The 16,442-nt window shown below is 40.5% G+C and overlaps 1 protein-coding gene across 5 annotated transcripts in view; it reads left to right on the forward strand.

Annotated features, from left to right (window-relative positions):
• RNF144A (ring finger protein 144A) overlaps nucleotides 1-16,442 on the forward strand; it is a 65,798-nt gene that overhangs the window by 5,777 nt on the left and 43,579 nt on the right. For 3 of the 5 annotated variants that reach the window (XM_049818552.1, XM_049818555.1, XM_049818553.1), the window contains exon 2: nucleotides 11,541-11,630. The exons of the other annotated variants lie outside the window; for them this stretch is intronic. The gene's annotated coding sequence lies outside the window, so the exon portion shown is untranslated. The remainder of the gene's footprint in view (nucleotides 1-11,540; nucleotides 11,631-16,442) is intronic. 5 annotated transcript variants of the gene reach the window in all.

The following is a 16,442-nucleotide window of genomic DNA, read 5'->3' on the forward strand; positions in this document are numbered from 1 at the left end:
AAACATAGCACTGTACCAGCTACTAGGAAGACAGTTAACTCTATCCCAGCTGAAACCAGGACACAAGCTATTTGTAGTCAGTGTATGTATATTTTTAGCCTGTTTTTCTGAGAAAATAGAGATTACATGCAACTCTCTGTGAAGGTCTGTCTTTCACTCTTGCTCTTAATAACTTTTAAACCTTTTGACCAATTCCAGTTGCATTTGTGAGAGGGGTAGAAGCTTATTTCCAATAAACCCACAAGTTTTCTGGCAGTAGGCAGCCTAGGCAGATGGAAAGATGCCTGCTAAGGAGAGATGGCAGTCTGAACTCTTCCTACAACTTTGACACACATTCCTAGCAAACTGGATTTTACTGGCTCAGTTGCTTAGGAATCAAAATATATTGTGCTCCTATTTTTTGACCCTATCTCAAATTAGACTGTTACTTCCTCTTTGGATATTTTTGTCACAATTTTGAATATGGAGGACGAGCAAGTGTTTAGTCTTTAGCCCCAAATAGCTTTATAATACTGCAGAAAGTGCATGATGAGAAAGGAAAGGCTCTTTGGTTTTTTAAACATTATATTCAAACACTGTTCTTCATATGTTATAATAATGTTCTGCTTATGTGCATTTCCTTTTGTTAAAATATTTATTTTTACTCTTTTTTCTTTTATTAATTTTGTATTGTAATAGCAATTCTTTAGGTGCCCACAAACTTTTAGGATTCTTGTAGTTGTCTTGTATAAAGATTATTCCCTGAATGGAGCATGTTACGTGGTAGGACACAAACTGAAGAAGTTCCATCTTATTTCTGTATTTCTCCTCTGTGTTTGTTTTGCATAAACATACCCTGTGTGACCCTTTCAATTAGCTGATTACTTCTGCACACTGATATCTGTTGAATACATCTTAGTCTTCTGTTTGTTTCTTCATGCTGATTTGATTAATGTTGTATTGTCATCTTCCTTCATGTATAATGTATTTCTTGTCATGCATTTGGAGCCTAGAGGAGAAAACACCTACACCTACTTTTTTTACATTAATTATGCATTACTTTTACCTTTGTGTACTGTCTGCTCTTACTTTTGTGGGAAAAGTGCTGACCAAATGTACATGTTGAGGATATGTGCAAGATGTGTTAGATTTGTGGAAAGGCAGTCCATATTTAAATTAAAAAAACCCAAAACCAAACAAAAAAACCCACAACTTTTAATAAAGTTTTCCAATTTTTCTCCTGATGCTCTTTGTACTTCTGATATTTGTCGACATCTTAGATTTGGAAAGGTTTGCGGATGACACTTACCTCTACTTCAAATTACTAGGTTATGCTTGTGTCAATCATTGTGTCCTAGTTGTGTGTGTAGCTTTCTAGCAAAGATGTAGTGATGATATCCACTATGTTTCACTAGCTGCAGCTGGAAAGCTGGACGAGGTACGAGAACCATGGTCACAGCTGCAGGATGCGTGTGCCAGCTGAGACAAGCTGTTGATGCCCATTGCATCCTGAGGTTTGGTCTCAGCTGATCCTCAGGACCAGACTTGGAGCCTGGTGGGCTCTGGCTTACTCCTAAGACCAAGCTGGGGTCATAGCCTCTGTGCCTCAGGTAAGCTGCAGGTAAAACAGACCAGGCAACTCTTATTAATTACTGAGAGGTGAAATCTGTAAAGGCTGTTAAGCACAACATGGTGGTGAACTTTGTGGTTGCTACATGTGGATGCTGCCCACTTCTGAAGGGTGCAGCATGTGGTCCCTCATCTTCAGCTCTGATGGTAAACAGTTAAAAGCCTTCTAAGTTCATGGATTTTCATCCATTCATATTTGCCTGCAGGGCGTAAGTTTATCTCAAGGCTTCAAGCTAGTTTGTTTATCTTGTGATGTGATAGTCCCTGGCCTTGGGAAAGGTTATTCTAGGAACATTTGTGCTGTGCGAGGCTTGCACTAAACAGTGCCGCTGACCCTGGCACCTGTCCATGCTGTTGTTGGCTCCAGTACGTCTGTCTGGTTGTGCCCTGTACTTCGGAGCTGTGTAGCTCTGAGGGAGCTGTTCTCCACAGAGTGAGATCGTCCTCCTCTCCCCTGCGGTTTCGCACCTCTGCTGCTTGCCTGAGCAAACGTCACCAGAGCTTGGCTCATGTCAAATTGCTGCCGTCACTGGGCATCAGCTGTGGTGGTGTTCAGAGTATGTAACTTGCCATATTTATCTCCTTTCTTCTGTGATGTGGTGTCCCGGTGGAGCAGCAGCATCAGCCACATACTTTGCATAGATATAGGTCTGAAAATCCGTTCTCAAATATTTTACCAGTGACTGTTCTAGAGGGTGAAACATAGTTCTGGCTTGTTTTACTGTCCCCTTTGCATGTGCAAAGAGACATTAGTAAGGTGATAACCCACTTCTGTCATCTTTTGTTCCAGGTTGACATTCTTTCACAAATCTCACTTCAGAGGGAGCAGCAATGTAGTTCTAGCTTCAGTTCACATTAGATATTTAGCTTAAAATCAAGTTATGACAAATCCTGAGACTCATAAATCCGAAGAGTGTGATAGTCTTTTTAGCAAACTGTCAGTTAGTGCTAAATATTTTCACCAGTCACTTCACATTTCTATTAGCTCCTTAAACAGCTGAAGTTCACACATTTGAATTAAATATAATGCTTATGGCTGTGTTCCCTGCCTTTGAATTTAGACTACTGCTGTGAAGCTTTATTATAGTTACAGGTAAATGTGTTTTCAGGGGTTGCTCTTTCTTGGGAAGATCACTGTTTTGCTTGCTCTTGCCTGAAAGGTCTGCCTGGGTGTTGGGGGATTTCTTTGGTTTGGTTTTGTTTTCATCTCCTCCACGATTCTACTGTACTTGTCCAGTTCTCCAGACCAAGGCAGGCCTGTCCTTGTTACTTTCATTAATGGGAATCGTTGCTTTTGGATGGGATGATTCAACATAGCTGCCAATGTAAGGAAGAGTCAAACCATCATGCCCCCTCATTGTGCTAATAATAGCCATGTACCATTTTTCTGGCAGGCAATGCTGCTGCTGGTGGCAGCTTCAGGAGGGATCACTGGAAGGGCAGCAAGGTCATTCAGGATCTCCGCTTTTTACTCTCTTCTTAGTGTCTTTTCTCATACAGCTTCATTTCTTACCTCTTGAGACCGAACCATTGTTTTTTTCACTGAAATAACTGCATATTTCTTGCTGGTATCAACTAATTCTAATCTTGAACTGTGGAAGAAGGGTGAAGATGGTGCTTTTTTTGGGGGGGGAGGCGGAACCCAACAACCCCAAAACAAACAACCACTGCAAAAACACCCCACCCTACCCAACAAAACAGTTTCTGTGCCACCCTGGACAGGGTGTTAGTAAAATTGCAGCTTGGAGAGTGCCAGGGTAAAACAATATGTGGATGTGCACATCAGGATGTCATATCAAAGTCACCTCAACTAACATGAAAATCCACTTGTCTTCTCAATACCAAGGGACCTTTCCTATGATTCCCTTAACATGGGTGACATGGGAATTGTCCAGCCCTACTGGTTATGGAGTTTTTTAAGAATTCACAGGATCTGGAGTTTGATATGAAAGAGAAGAAATTATTTTTCTCCTCAAAAAATAAAAAAATAATCTTTACAGTCAAAGAAACTTAAGGGACGTAGGCTTAAATGAAAGAAGAAATCTGTCAGGTTACAGCAAGGGCTACATTTTTTTTTTAGTTTAAAGATTTCTGATAAATATTTTATGGACTTTGGGTTATGTTTCTTTAATGTTTGCCAATTATACTAAAAAGTTGTTAATCTCGGGGTGGGGTGGGGGTGGTCTGAAGCAAATAAAGAAAACAACCTTTAAGTAGAGTACAACTTAATTGCTTCAGAAACAGGAGCCCTATGTTTTCCCTGTGTATGTGCCTGCATTACTGCAAGGCTAGTGTAAAACTGCTGGGAAGTCAAAATGGCCCATGCCTTTATGCAGCAGGCTGCTCACCTGCCCTCTGGGAGGGGAAGGGGAAAGGGAAAACTAGCACATACAGAATAAGGTTGTGAGGTCAGTGTCTCTCTGATGGAAGAGAACAGCTTAAAGGACATGCTGAGAACTACACAAAGCTAAAAGTGGACAGTCTGCTGCTAAACAGGTATTTGGAGGTGGTGTTGCTGAAAGGCTGCAGAAGGTTCGTATCTGACCATCAGCAAGTAGGTCTTCCAAGAAACGTGTGGGAAATGCTCTTTGTAGAAACTGTAGACCTGAGTTTAGGTGTTTCATGTTAGCCAAAGTCTTTGTGTCTGCTGTCCAAATGTTCCAGTGCTTGAGTGGGAGAAAATCAGAGGTTTCTCAATGAGATCCCTGCCAGACATTCATCAGAGCTTTGATTATTTCCATTCAGTGAAAATATGCAGAACTCTAGTACTTGAAAATGGTAAATGTTGTAACATGACAATAAGAAATAATTTAAAAGACTTGTGTTCCTATTTGATATGGGCATCTTGTTTTTTAATACATCCATCAGATAGAAGCACATCGTGTTTTGATGCATTTAAAAATGGTCAAGAGGGCTTCCGATAACAGAACCTCTGTGATTGCATCATTATATGATCAGGGAGTCTAAGTGCCAAACTGACTTTCTCTTTGAGATGGCTCCTGCCATTTAAAGCTAATATATACCTACAGAGACAGGCAGTCTGCAGGGCTCAAAAGAGATTCCCTGATTTGCCTGAGAACTTTTTTCTGTATATACTGTTCTCATATTTCTCTAAAACCAAAGTTACTTTTCATAATACAAAAAACCTCCTTCAGTTTAATTTTTTTTCTTCTTACTCAGCAGCCATTCAGTACACTGAAACAAGGAGATGAGGATATTTTGAAATAGGGATACTTTGCATGAATTACTTCCAATATACTTTCTGTTGTTGAATGTTGACATTTCCTATGTACGTTAACAGTTAAGTAATATAATGGAACTGTCAAAGAAAACAAGATATGAGTTCCTCAGAAAAGAATAATGTGAATATAGTGGTTTTCCTCTCAATGCAGTGTAGTTTGGCAGATGTCCTCTGTTCTGGGGAAGTACCACATATGCAAAGCATGCAAATGCAAAGAGGGTGGCTTCAGGGCGATCTGTCTCAAAATGAACAAGAGCATTGGGCATTTGATGGTACATCTTAAAAGTGTATGGACTCTGAGTGGGTCTTGCATGTCTTGTGACTTGGTGTGTCTGTAAATGAGTGAGCAGTATGGTATGACAGGGAAGACGTGAGTTATTTCAGAATCTTCTCGGAGGACTGTCTGGTATTGGCCATGGAGGCAGCCAGGCTGAATGGGGGCCTTTGACTACTGTGGTGTTACGAATGACAGCATTGCTTGCCATGCTATAAATGAGTACACAGAGAAAGGGCTGTGTACCCTGTATACAGAGCTGCATTTTTCTTCCTGACAATTCTTGTTCAGATCATTCCCATCTTCTTTCATTCTCTCTCCCTGTGTTCTTCTGTGTGTGTAGGGGTGTGTTGGTTGGTTGGCTTGGTTTTGAGGTACATGGGAAACTCAAGGCAGAAAACTGAAGATAAGTCACATATTTAATGCCCTCTTCCGTCAGTGGACCATAGTCCTCTATTAACTGATACAACACCTTTGGTAAATGTGCTGATATGACACAAGGTACAGGGCAAGAGCACTGACAGTCACTGTACAGCTCTAATCCAACAGGTGTAGGGAGAGTACCCCCACAAAGTTCTGGGGATACAGGGAATGTATGCTTTGGGGTAAGGCCATTCTATCAATTTCTTCTTGCCTCCTATTTTGCTTTTGTTTTGATTATGTAGCTCACTGCCAGTGACGAAACCATTGCCAAGTCTTGTCCACCTGGCTGTATACTATACAAAATGCAGTTGTACCTCTGTACCTCTGTCACGTGTTGGACAGACATTTTGTGGCCTGGAAGGAGTTGCCCCGTGTGTTTCTCTTCACCCGGTCAATCTCTTGTGTGCTCAAGTTTCAAGGGGGAATGAATGTAGGTGCTTCAGGACTGCAGGAATATGAATCTAAGGCATTTAAAATGAAAATTTCCTTCATAAAAAAAACAAACCAAACCCTACCTTTTTTCCAGTCAAATACTTGTTTCACAGGAACTGAGATGAGCAGCAATTTTTCTGGTCCCTTTGTGATTGACTGTCAAAATGAGGTCAAGTTAAATCTGTGTGGAATTCTAGGTCAGGCTGAACCTGCCCTGAGACTCCTGTTTAATTTCTCTCTAGTACTTCAAGTGAACAATAGCTTTAAAAAATATTTGCAAATGGAGGAATTAAAAAATGGATTTATGTTCTCGTACATGTCTGAGGGATGGATAGAAGTTGTCCAAAATTCAGACTTTTTTACACTACTTGGCACTGCCATCAGAATCATAGTCAAAACTATTTTAATATTTTTCCTTAAACTAGACTAGCAAGCCATGTGGAAAAAGCATTTTTTTCCTACACAATATTAAGACTGTTCAAAGTGATGATATGCCTACATCCCTTTTTGTAGGAATCCATACAATATTTCATCAACTTTACTGCATTTGAAGGTCATCTGGAAGGATTATAAAACCTTCTCCAATAAGATAAATATGAAATGCTGATTTCATTATGTTAACAGTAGGCTCTGATTGTTTGTTCTTCATTGGAGGGGAGAAATCAGTACAGGGAAGACATTTTCCATTCCAACTTTTTAATCAGCAGGTGTGTGTGGGGGAAGTTGTCTTCTCATGAAGGCTTAATTGTGTGTGCTTTTCTATTGCACATATTATAGTAAACCTGGTAGTTAAAGCCAAGTTAAGACCACCTTTTCTTACAAATCTAAAATGACAAGGCTTCTTTTGCAAGTGCATCCAGGAGTTAGTAGAGTAGTAATAACTGTCTGGTTCAAAGCAAAGCTAGTAATTAAATCTTCTGGCCTATCATGTTAGAAATATAATAAATTTTCCTGTTTTCAGCACACAGTATCTCCTGCATTAGTATGAATGGATCTATTAAAATACCTTTTATCACTATATGCTTTGAGCTTTTCTGTCTTCATGAAATCGTGTAGCTGCTTTATGTACAAAGCCTTGAAAGAGCTTCCCACATCTGATCTAATAAAAAGCATCTTATTGCCATGAGCCAGCCAGAGGAATAGCTGTTCAGCTGTGGTAACCTGAGTAACACTTGCCAAGAGAAAATGATGTGGGATATGGAAACCCGAGGGAAGGAGAGGAAGGACTGTGGCAGGTGGAAACTTCGCACTCTGCTCCAGGGAGTCCCTGGGAATTTCACCCGCTGCTGTGAATGGCAGCGGAGTTAGACTGGCACTGCACAGCAAGGAGCCTTACCCGAAGCTTGTATGCGCTTCTCCCTTCACTAAACCCTACAGTCGAGTTCTGCTTAAATGTTTCAAGATGTAACTCTGTGTAACCCCCCGGCACAGGGGTCACAGGGCTTTGGCTGTGGCCTGTGAACACCTTGCAGAGCGGCACTGCCCTTTGAGGAGCGCGTTGTGTCCCTGGCTGCTGTGGGATCTCATCTTTCAGCCTGCGGTTCTTCCCTCTTTCTGTAGGGGTGACAGTGTAGGACTGTGTGAAGCGCAGTCTCCTGACAAGGCTAAGGAGGCTGGTGAGGACATTGCGTTTTGCATAATCACACGTTGTCACCACCTTAAGTAAAGGTGAGAATCCAAAGCTGAAATTCCTTCTTGCGCATATAACCCGTCAAACTTCATCCTCTCTCCTGTGTGTCCTTTAGCTTTTGTCCTTGGAGCCTGTGGCTGCCGGGCTGTGAGCTGTAGTGAAGTGGGGGGAGATGAGTTTCGTGGCCATTCGTGCCTCCTAGCTACTCTTGGCTGACAGAAAAAACAGATGAGCCATGGGCTGTCACACAAATATAGAGCAGATCCCACAGCCTTTCTTTCAGCATCTGTCACCGGTCCTGTGCTAAGCCTGACACAGGTTTCCTAATTCTGCCTGTCAGCTTGTGGCTCTGTACAATAGAGCTTTCTTGTTGGGAAAACCATTACAGCACATCAGCAAAAGCACACTGGCTGAACGGAGCAGCAGCTGACTGCAAAATATAAACAAGTAGGTGTCTGTGGGAAATAAACTGGGAATCAAGATGCTCCAGGACTGGGCCTAGACCAGACACCATTTAACAGTTTCATTAGTGTGGCAGAAGCTTTAAAAAAAAAAAAAAGCCTATTACGCTGTTTACCAGTCTATCATTCCCAGATTTTAATGATAAGTAAGCAGTCACAAAGAATGATTTATTTCTTTTTGATAAGTAAAATCAAAGGTAGGTATGCAGGGTGTGGCTGAATGCAGTCAGATTTCTCAGTGATGAGTTTTCTGGACATTCATAGCAAGGGAGACTGCATCCAGGAAAGCAGCAACTCTGCAAAAGTATTGGGGATCAGGGTGGATACAGAACTTTAAGTTACCAGTGCACTGTTGCAGGGAGAGGAGAGAGGGCTGATTTAATCCTTGGCTGATGGGATTTATAAAAGAAACTTTTTTCTCTTTGCATGGCATTAACAATAGTCATACTCAAATTCTGCATCTGGTCCTAGTTTTCACATCTTTAAAAGGTCTTTTGAAAACCTGCAGGAGGTATAGAAAAAGTTACAAGAATTTAGTGGTGAAGAAATTCCTGGTAGTGATTAAATGTGGAAAGGGGGGGGGGGGGGTATGAGCAGCTTGCTTTGTTTTTTTTTTCTGCACTTGTCTTATTTGTAATTATTGGATCCCTATCCAGATAATTTTAGGACAGACTTCATCTCATCTGAAGACAAATGTCTGAAATTGGTCAGATGGATTGAACTGTCAGGACCATCTCTGAGACAAATTGCTCTGTTGGTGATGGAGGACAATGTCACTGGCTGATCAGGAGTAGGCAGCCGACTCTTAAACCCTGGTAAAAAATGATGAAGCTAAAACAGGCTGACAAGGTTATTAAAATTATGGGGAAGGAGTTTAGGTTTTTTACATGAATTAAATAGCAAACAAGGGTTAAAATGGCAAGGCAGCATGTGGGGGAGATGCCATTGCTTATGTCCCTTCAGAAATACTTCTCAAAGTCAAATTGTCTTGGTTGAAGCCCAGGAAAAGGAGGAAGATCTTGAGTGCCTGGATAAGCATTTTAGTTGTCTAACAGATCAGAAGGAAAAGACTGCATTTTCTGTATATTATGCATGTTCTTTCTACAGGATTTAAATGTACAGGTTCTTGTTGAACATAATGATCAGCCTGCAGGCTGGAGGACTGGCAGGATGCTGCCTAATCAAGGAAGAGCCTCTTGGGAAAGCCTTGTGTGGGAGGGCAGATAAGAGGTTTGTCTGGCTCTGTGTAGAACTTAACCTAGTAGCTGGGTATTTCCAAGGAAATGTCAGAGAGGAGGATTGAAATTTCCAGTTTGGATGAGGAGAGAGAGTCCTGGAATAGGAGGCAAATCTGTGAGGTCCCTCTGTAGAGAGGATAAAGGCATTTTTGTGGCTGGAAGAGATTGCCCAGGAGCAAACAGGAGGAGAGGCAAATGCTGCTGATAAAAAGGGAATTGTTTCCTCAGGATCCCTTCTGCCTTTGAAAGATAGGAGTGGGAGAGAGGGCCCCAGCAAAGACAGCGCTGGAGGAGCGGTTAGTGAAGTGCTGAGTGAGGTGCTGGCAAGGGCAAGATTTTAAGAGGAAGAAAGAGGTCAGGAGACTCCTGAGTCGGATGAAGCTGATGCAATGACAGAGAGTACTGGCCAGGACAGGTTTTGTGCTAAGGAAGAAGGGCTGGCAGAAGAGCTGGAGAACATCTGTGGTAGAGCTGTAGGAAAGGAGTTTGCAGGCAGCTTAAATGCTAACCATACCCCAACTGTATGAGAAGAGACTGAGAATCTTAGCTGGCTTGACAAGGAAGTATCTTGTACTAACTTTCTTTTACTTTTTGAGTTTTTTCTTCCTCCTCCCATTTAGAGAGTGAGAAGCATAACTAGAACCACTAGATGAAGATCTAAATGGAAATAAGGTGAATGGCTGCAGCTCTTCAAACCAGTAAATTGCCCTTTGTACCATTAGAGAAAGTGGTGGATCTCTTGAGGTGTCCAGCCCAAGGCAGGTCATGTGCCCAGGCAGTATTTGTTAGCCATGTACAAGTTACTTGTCTTGCTTTCAGGGTACTTGGGAAATGGTAATAATTTGTGGTGTTTGGGTTAACGAGCTAATGCATCCAATGGTCCTTCTGACCCTAATCTCCAGGAAGCTGTTTTCTCATTTTGCAGCCAGATGCACCATAATGAAAATAGATTTTGTTTGTCACTTTTTTTCCTCCTAAAATGTCAAGAGAATGTGGAAAGAGGGCAATAACACAAACTTGTCAGATTTTCTAATTTTCAAGCAGGTTTTGTGGCAAAGCAGCAAGCAGGAGGGGGAGCTTAAAGTGAGGAGGATGTGGAAGGGAGGAGAGAACCTCTTTTTGGTGACATAGCTTCATTGAATAACTGATCAGTAGCCTAGAATGTTACAGTGCATACATATCTGAGCTTGTTCAAGTAAAGGGTGCCTGAGCTGCCAGGCCATTCCATTAGCTACTGATTTTTGCTTTTTTTTTCTGAAAGTATGGTAGATGTTTTTTCCATATTGCATCTTTCTCTAAATGGAAATCAGAGAGGGGAGGATGAGAATGTTGCGGGAATGAAATGCTCATTTTTAGAAGTTCCAAAGGTTAATGTATGCTTCACTAATTACAAGTATTTTTAAAGAGCATGTTGTTTAAAACTGAAGATGAATAAGGAAGACCAGAATCATGTGTGTTTGGCTATAAATTAATTTCAAGCTGCGTTTTTTGGATTTGGTAATGAAGGACGGGTTTTATATTAAAATTCTACATATGCAGTTTGAAGATATAGGTTTTCTGAGTATTCATTAGGAATTGAGCCGATGATTTCTCTCCCAGAAATAACACTGTTGGATAAATCTGAAAGTGGGAAAGAGCTTGAAGTGCAAGTAGGACTCCTGCCAATTGCTGTGTTCTGGATTCCTTTTCCTCCTGGGTATCTTATCACATTTATTAAAATACTCTGCCTACAGACTGATTTTGCTCAAAGTAGTGGGCTTTGCATGTGGTTTTGTATGTATGTTTTCCTGGTACAGTTTCTAGAACTGTTTGTGAAGTGCGTGGAAAATTGTTGTAGTTCACTGTTGGTTTTTATATAAGAAGTCCCTTGAACCTAGTGCTAGGTACAATTTTTGATCCTTAAGAGTAGGCTTTCCTGAAGTTCTGGATCAAGGTAGCTGCAGCAATGAAAGATGATAGTAAAACGTATTTTTTTTCTTCAGGCTCAGAAATCCATTGCACTTAAAATTAAAAAATCTCTTGTGTGATGGAATTAATCTTCCCAAGCTAACTACAAACTGAGCCAGTAAGTGCAGAGAGTAGAAAGGATTAAGAGGTAAATTTTGTCTGTCTTCACTAAGACCACTTGTGCCACCACACAATTTTAAAAGCTTGTTGGCAGAATGGAGCTGTTAGTTCCGGTTTTATACAGTCAATCTAAATAAAGTCTGACCCTTATTTTTTTGTCTTTCAGGCTTCTCTAACGCTACCTTGAGCCAAATTCCTAGACTGGTTGGTGCTTTCTCATGGGATCCCTGTGACTGACAAAGGAGAGATTGTTGTGGTAGGCGTTTGCCTTGACTGTCTTGACAACACTTGGCCTGGGCACAGACAGTTGCTGTTTCCAATGCAGCCGCTCTTTCATAGGACTCTTATGCCAAGAGGAGCTGGGGGTGGGGGGGAAGTGCCTGAGAGATGGGTTTTATAGTCCTTGGAATTGCTGTTGTGTTCCCCCATAAAAATCAAAACCACTTAGCCCAAGCTACTACAGAGGAGGGAATTTGTCAAAGTTTGCTTTTAATTATGGAGCTTTAGAATGAAAAAAGTTGGTTCATTTAGCAATTAAATGTAGGAAAACAACAAAATCTGTGTTCTAGTTAACTTCCTAGCAAAGTCCAAGGTGCAGAGAGAGAGAGACTTGTTTTGGTGCAGTTTTATGGTACTAACTAAAATAGGTTCACTATACTTTTATCTCTCTCTCTGACATATATATAATATCAATCTTTATAACAGAGCCTGTTTTGCTTTCATATTTGGTCCTTGATTTAATAATGCCCCACAATACTACATTTTCAACTTAAACAGCACTAAATCCATACTGCAAATAAGGAAGTGACATGATAAAAAAGTGATTTCCTTTTTGAGATAGCTACAGATCTAAATGTACTCCATAGTGAATTGAAAAAAGTAGCACATTCATCATCTTGTTTTCTAGAAGGTAGTAAAATCTCTGTTTAAATAATTGAAGTCTATCAATTTCTCTGTTTGGAAAAGATCATCCTGTAGATCTCACTAGAGCTGGAAGTGCTGCATTGTGCTTACTCTAATGCATGTCTACATGCAGAAATAGTGACATTTTTAGATATTTCATTTGCCTGAGCTTGTGATTTGCTGTTGGTAGCTTTCCATTTTCCCAAGCAAAGCCACTGTTGTGTGCATGCATCTTCTGGACATAGTATTGAAAAGTCATATACTTACAGACTGGCAGACTTTCATTTTTTTCTCTTTTCCTTTGAAACTCATGTTCTTGGCTTAGTTATCAAAGTGTAACAATGTTCTTGTTTGACTCTTTCTGATCACAGGAAAAACCTATGGTGAAGAAAACATAATCATGCCCTTATTGGCTTGAATTTAAGTATTGAGGTTTTAATGTAACAAGCTGTACACTCAGCTTGAAGAACATGTCTTAGTGTAAAGAAGTAGTGTTTAATTGTAAAGCTTGTTGAAATATTTTTCACCTGGGATTTTCTTCTGCTCACATTTTTAGTACTAAGTAAACAAATCTTTTTTGTCACATCTTTTTGTACTAGCAGAAAAACAAAATTGGGAAAAAATGAAGAGAGCTTAAATTTAATTTAAAACCAAAATGTGATGTTGTTTTCCATATCTCTTGCTTAAAAAGCAAGCTGAGATTCAAAAAACAATTATACAGTTTCATTGCTTTCTTTTTATTTTAACTAGATGATTTAAAACTTAAATATAGAGAAGTGGAAAGGATTTCTTGGGTCTCTCACAGTGTGGCCTGTAGATAGTATAATTCCTTTTGTAAACTTTTAGTTTACAGGTAATCAGTATTTCTGCTCCCCCCCTACTTTTGGAAAGCTGTAATGGAAACATATAATGCATCTCTGATACTTAGAAACTTGAAGAAAGTTTCTATAATAAATAGACAATGGCAAGTTTGTACATGTCTGTCCACGTGGTCAATGATGTGTATTTTTAGCTGAAATAATACCTCTCCCATTGTGTGATGTACATTACCCTGCATTGTGTATATTCAGGGAATGACTATATCTCTTCTTGATCTCCATGTGTGAAGCTAAATAAGCCTGGGTCTGTTAGCCTCCTTTCTTGAGATCAGCTCTCCATCCCTCTCCCATGCCTTCAGGCACAGTGGTCTGCCTGTGCACCCGTTCCCCACCATGTTGTTCTTACCAGCAGTGCAGCTTGTTCTCATGTCCCTGTTTGTTTAGTTTTCTGCTGAGGTGTTTCTAAAGATCCTCAAACCTCTCCAGGTACCACCTCCCATTTTCTGAAACACAAGGAGAATAGTGTGTGTAAAGTGCTCTTGGGACCCTTGTCCAGTCTTTCGGAGAAGCATGCAGAGCTGGTCGGTCTTATTGAAGTAGAAACCTCAGTTTAGTGTCATTATTCTGGCAAATGTGAAACAACTGTGGACTTCTACAATCTTTTGCGGACTTCTGTGATTGGTGTGATAGCAGCTCTGACATAGTGTGCACATACATAGCTGAGATGTGCCTTGAGTTTTTGAATTTTTCTGCTGCCTGCCAACCCTATGTCCCTGAAATGGCTCTGAAGGATTACTGAAATGGAGCATATCCTGGCAGAGGTCTGTATTGGAAAATATTTGTGGCATACAGATGATTGAGGCATTTGTGTAACGAACAAGAACATACCATGCATAGCTCAGACTATTAATAAAAAGCAGAGCGTTGCCCTCTGATTTTCCTCGTCTGGCAGACAAGAGCCCACCATGCCTGTCGGTGTGATAGTGACCATCGTGGCAGAACGCACTGATCTTTCCTGAGCATCTAGAGAAGCTCTTGTGTGGCTTGTCATCTTTAGAGATGCTTTCACAGACGTAGCTTGCTCCTGCTCATTAGCAGGGATTGAAGAGAGCAGATGGGGAAAGTCAGAGTTTGCCAGTAAAAGGCAAAATTCTTCTCTAATGATCTAGTGTTGGCTTGAAACTTCAGGGCTTTCTTATGGAGTTGTTCATTTCTATCTCATTGTTTACAACCTTAAAATAGTAACAATGTTTCATTTTGCTGTGGAAGGAAGAAATCAAAATATTTTGGCTTTGCTTCAGATAAAGATAATGTTTTTTTAAGTAGCTGTCTGTAACCCTAATGGCAGCTCAGACCTCTATAACTGAGTCAGTGTACCAGAATTTAGTGACAAGTGTGCAGTGTGGATGATCTAGCTCCAGTGACACATTTGTAATTTGCATTATTATTATTATGTTTTGTCTTGTAGCAGTAGCCAAAGGCACAGCTTGGCTAACTCCAACATAGAAAACTTCGATAGCTATAATGAAATTTAGTAAAGATGTAAATATAATCTGCCTACAAAAGTTGAGTAGTATTTTTTCAGCTTGTGCAAGAAGGAAGAACTGTACTGCAGAGGTGATGAACTCATTCTGTGGTGACAGCCACAAAGTAAGGTGTGTTTTTAATTATAGTTCATGAAACAGAATGTAAAATTAAACCTATTTATTAGCTTTAGTCCACAAAAAAATCTCCCTTAATAGCAAAGAAAGGTTTGAAGGTGGGAAATTACTTTTTAGTAAGCAAATTTTTTGAAGTAAATTATATCAGCTCATTCTAGAGCCATCTGCATTCCTTTGTTTGCCTAGTTGTTTATACATGCAGGTCTGTGGCTTGCTCAGAGCAACATGGAGTGGTTCTAACCAGGCAAGGGCTTCTCAGCCTTCAAGGTCTTTAATTCTTAGTTCTGAATGTCTCACTATTACTACAGAAGAACTTAGCAACCTATTGAAATAAATAGCTGTAGGTTGCATTTCTGAGGCTTTATTTCATATACTGGAGGTTTTTTCTTTTTTTGTTTGTTTTGTTGTTGCTGGGTTGGTGTGTGTTTGTTTGTTTTGGGTTTTTTTTTTAAGCCTAGTATTAGTTTCTAGTAAGTTCAGATTGAATAAGATCTTTCAGGATTGTAGCATACGCCAAAACCCAAATGGGAATTATTTCTCTCCTTTATTTGCAGTCTGTAGAACTGTAACCTGGCTGCAAATGTTTACTTTTTGAACAGATTCTATGTATATGTGAAATTGGCTTTCTGAATAGTTTGTTCCAGGTTCTGTTTAACTGGCCACTTTTTTTGTTGAGGGGATTGCAAGAGTTAGTGGAGTTGGGGACAGTTTTTATTTTTCTCCTGTTCAGCGAGTGAGAAGGGAGTAGAGGACAGTCACTACTGCAGATGCACAAAGCCACAGGGAAAAACAGTAGTATTCCAGTACTTAAATGTGCTGGAATGTACTGGCAATGTGCAAAGTAGGGAAAGAGGCACAAGTCAAGACACTTGTCTGCTGTTGTGTATTTTGACCTTCATAGAGAAGAGTTAGGCAACCACTGCATACCAGTCCTTGTAGCAATTGCCTGTCTTGTGCAAAAGGGTCTTGTTGCTGCATAACAAAGTCAGTTCCTGAGCTTTCACAAGCAGAATTTTTTCTACTTCTTTTGAATGCAACTTAATGAAATTCAGTACAGCAGTACTTGAGAAACTTTCTTGACCCTTCTGAGATTCAGACATTACAGTGGGACCTCTAATTTTACCAGTTTTTCATTCTCCTGTTAGTATGTTGATCCCAACAGGGATTGATATATCTCTGCCATCATCTCAGCATTACTGAATCTTCCTCCCATCCCCAATAGCTAGAAATTCAGCTCTTCCTCCTTTTTTCTTTAATTCTGGCTTGCTTCCTGCATGTTTCAATCCAGTTTCCCTTTCCTGTAAAATTTGCAGGTTGGCTTGAAACCATCCTGCAGGATAAGAACTGTCAGTGGGAATGAAGCTGCCAAAGAGCTCGGCATCTGAGAGGGGACCTGTCAAATTCATCCCTTTCCTCTGCCACCATGGTAAAAGGCTGATTTACAGCTTGCCATATTAATCAGCAGTCCTTTTAATGTCTCTCTCCTAATTTTGAGGTGCTGGTTCCCATTTCTGTAAGGACTAGAGCCCAGGGCTGAGGAGGAAGCTGGTTGGTGGCTGGTCTGTCACAGGCACAACATGAGCTGCACAAGCAAAGTAGTTTTCTCAGGGGCTGTGGAAGGAACTTCTCCAGGAACTTGGATCCCTCTCAAACCTCACCTCTTGCCGTTCCAAGCACAACACCCAC

The sequence above is a fragment of the Accipiter gentilis genome, chromosome 16, assembly GCF_929443795.1.
Source record: "Accipiter gentilis chromosome 16, bAccGen1.1, whole genome shotgun sequence".
In the NCBI taxonomy this organism is placed as follows: Eukaryota; Metazoa; Chordata; class Aves; order Accipitriformes; family Accipitridae; genus Astur; species Astur gentilis.